Below are 3,797 nucleotides of genomic sequence, written 5' to 3'. Positions count from 1 at the left end.
AAAAAAAAAAAAAAAAAAGAAAACCCAGATTGGGGACAGGGAGATGGCTTAGTGGGTAAAACGCTCCCCATGCAAATGTGAGGGTCTAGGTTTGAATCCCTAAAACCCATGTAAAAGTTGGGAATGGGGCTGAGGGGAGACAGAGGCCAGCTTGGTGTACAGAGCAAGTTCCAGGACAGCCAGGGCTACACAGAGAAAAACAAAACAAAACAAAAACAAAAAGCACTAGCAACTGAATCATAAGAACCTAAGTTGAGGCCAGGCATGGTGGCGCACGCCTTTAATCCCAGCACTTGGGAGGCAGAGGCAGGAGGATTTCTGAGTTCGAGGCCAGCCTGGTCTACAAAGTGAGTTCCAGCACAGAGAAACCCCGTCTCATAAAACAAAAAAACAAAAAAACAAAACAAAACAAAAAAACCCCAAAAAACCTAAGTTGAGATTCCAGCATCCGCATAACAAGCTTGAGTGTCTGCAAATCTCTGTGACTCCAGTTCTGGGGGATCTTCCTCTGGCCTTTGGGTGTGCCACTTTTAACTACACATGTACACACACTACACACACCACTATGAAGCTAGATGATTTGCTGAAGCGCAGCCAGTTCATCTGACTTTTCCAACACTCAGGGAAGTGGTATCCCAGATCTTATCCATGAGAGGTTCCTACTTTTTGACTTTTGATAAAGAACAGTTGTATCCACAGATTCAGCACTCATTCCCCCGCCCCAATACTCTGCAGAGCCCAGGGGGAGCAAACTGGCTTCATCAGGCTGAAGGGTAGTGGCATTGTGGTAGATCTGAAGATAGCAAAAGGAGAGAGAGAGAGGATGAGGAGCCTAAGGCCACTGAAGGATGCTCGCAGGCGGGAACGTGGGGCTGCCTCCCAGAGTCAGTCTAGCTTGCTTCTGTCTGCTCCTGTTTTACTGAAGGGCCAGCACTGGTTTTAAGGTACAGCCTGGCAGGCTTCCTTTTAGAACAGAGTCTTCAATGTGAAGCAGGGAAGGAGAAGGGTGTTCACTCCAAAGCATGCCACTCTCTGCTGTGCAAACCCCCTCCACTAACCATGAGCACCCGGAAAGCAGGAGCAAGAAGAAACAGGGTCAGAGAGATTAACAACGTCTCCTATAACCACACAGCAAGACTGCCAAGGTGAGCTAAGACCTATCCACACCCCCTGCCCTTCTCTGTCAGGGATGGTGCTGATGGCCAGGGTGGAAAGCTTGGAAGAAAAGGTGTCTTCTTTCTTCCGTGTTACTTCTTAAACATTTTCAAAGCCAATAGAAGACATAGGACTGGTTCCTGAGTGACCAGTAGGAACCACAGCTCTGCCTGAGAGCTTTCTGATTCATAGCTGTGCCTTGTGCTCAGTCACTCAAACAGACTTCCACGGCCCTGTCAAGAAGCAATCATACTCTGTACTGCTGAGGGAAAGGGCTCAGAGACATTTAGACAGCTACCCAAGACTGCACAGCAATGCTGCCCCACCACACCAAATGAGGTGCTCTGGGTAGACAAGGGTGGATAGGCTGTGTGTCGGCTCCAGCCTCATGCTGAAATGAGTCACCCGCAAGTCCAAGAACCAGCCCCTCTGGACAATGACACAGGAAGCTGTTTTGTACATTAGGTGGAGCTGGGTCCAGATAATGTCAGTCTACGCAGAAAAGTTGCCTCTTTTCCAGTTGCCTTCCCTCTGCAAACCCCTTGGGAGCCAGCCAGGCCTGGTGACCTATGGAAGAGGTGACGCCGTGTCCTGCTGTCCCAGCTACATGGCTTGGCTAGCTAAGTCTACTGGGCCTTTTCCAGCTAAGACACCCGTTTGTTTTTACCGTGCAATGTGAACCAGATGTGGGGGTACCTCGCTCTGCAAGAGTCCCCCTGCCCAAGTCTCAGCACCGGCCACAGGCTCTTGGGAGGCAGCGGTGGCCAACTAGCCTCTCCTGGCCCTCTGCCTGCCTCTCCCTCAAAGCTGGTCCTCATTGGCATCCCTGCATCTCCCTTCCCCCAATGTGACAGGAATCTGGAAAGGACACTGGACAAACATCCAAAGTCCATATGTCCTGGATAGTCTGTCTAGGAATTTTTGGGATGCTAGCTTGCTCAATGTGTCATGTCCTTTCATGACATGGGGAAGGGGTAGGGGGGGACAATAAATGAAGACTTGAAAGCCGACCAAGGGCTGAGTATCCTTCATCTGTGGTATCACCTCACCCCAAGCTCTTGGACTGGAGACTTAAGTCTGAGTGGCCTCGTGGATTCCAGGGGCGACAGCCCTGTAACTCCCACTGTTTACTTTAGCAATTGAGTTCTTCCCGTTTTGGCCAGTGGAAACCTGTTCAAGCTGGTTGCTAGACCTCTTTTGCCACGATCCATCATTCCTGGAGCTTTCTAACACAAACTGTTCCAGGCTCCCCTGTCTTTTTTCCTGTCCTGGCCATGGAAGCAGCCAGGTCACTCTAATGACCCTGGTTCTGTTTGGTGACACTGGTATTTGGAAATCAAGTTCTAGGCGCTGCATGTGCTCATGGCTGCTGCGGTGAACTGCTCCCTGTCCTTAGCAGCCGAGGTTAGAGCCAACAGAGGTGTGCACATATATGTTATGTGCACTGGGTGTTATGAGTCACACTGGTAATTTCAGGAGGCTGAGGCAGGAGGATTGCCATGAGTTTGATATTAGCTTGGTCGGCACAGAGACTCCCAGGTTTGCAGGGCTACATGTAGAGAGAGAGAGAGACACTAATTTTTTTTTTAAACAGAGAGAGAGCCAGGCATTTTGGCCCTAACCTGTAATCACAGTATTTGAGAGGCAGAGGCAGAACCTGTGAATTCAAGGCCAGCCTGGTCTATCTGAAAAGTTTAAGCTAGATGAGGCTGTATAGTGAAACCCTGTTTGGAGAGATGGTTCAGTGGTTAAGAGCACTGATCGTTCCATCCCCAGCATCCTGATGGTGGCTAACAACTATCTCTAAGTCCAGTACCAGGGGACCTGATGCCCTCTTCTGACCTCCCTGGGCATCCGGCACACACACGGTACACAGATGTACAAGCAGGCAAAACACCCATATATATAATGTAAAAATAAACAGCCCTCCCCCATAGAATTTAAAAGGAGTAAAGAATTTTAGTTAAAAAAAGAATCAAAGGCAAGCAAGGTGGTGGTGTCTCATGTCTTTAATCCCAGCACTTGGGAGGCAGAGGCAGGTGGATCGATCGATGAGTTGAAGATCAGCCTGGTCTACTACAAAGCAAGTTACAGGACAGTCAGAGCTACACAGAGAAACCCTGTCTCTCTCTCTCTCTCTCTCTCTCACACACACACACACACACACACACACACACACATCAAAGAATGAGATAGACAGACAGACAGACAGACAGATGATTGTCTTAGAGTTTCATAACCAAGGCAACGTTTTTGTTTTTTTTTTTTTTGTTTTTGTTTTGTTTTGTTTTGTTTTTTTGCCTGCATGTATGCCTTCAGGCCAGAAGAGGGCACCAGATCTCATTATAGATGGTTATGAGCCACCATGTGGTTGCTGAGAATTGAATTCAGGACCTCTGGAAAAGCAGCCACTGCTCTTAACCTCTGAGGCATCTTTTTCTCCAGCTCCCGCCAAGACAACTCTTATAAAGGAAATCAATTAATTGGGGCTGACTTAAAGTTTCAGAGGTTTAATCCATTACCATTATGGTGGGAAGCATGGCAGCATAGAGGCAGACATGGTGTTGAAGGAACCATCTTTTTTTTTTTTTTTTTTAATTTGTTTTTCCAAGACAGGGTTTTTCTGTATAGCTCTGGCTGTC

This window comes from Mus caroli, chromosome 11, assembly GCF_900094665.2.
Source record: "Mus caroli chromosome 11, CAROLI_EIJ_v1.1, whole genome shotgun sequence".
NCBI lineage: Eukaryota > Metazoa > Chordata > Mammalia > Rodentia > Muridae > Mus > Mus caroli.
This window is presented reverse-complemented; position numbering follows the sequence as displayed.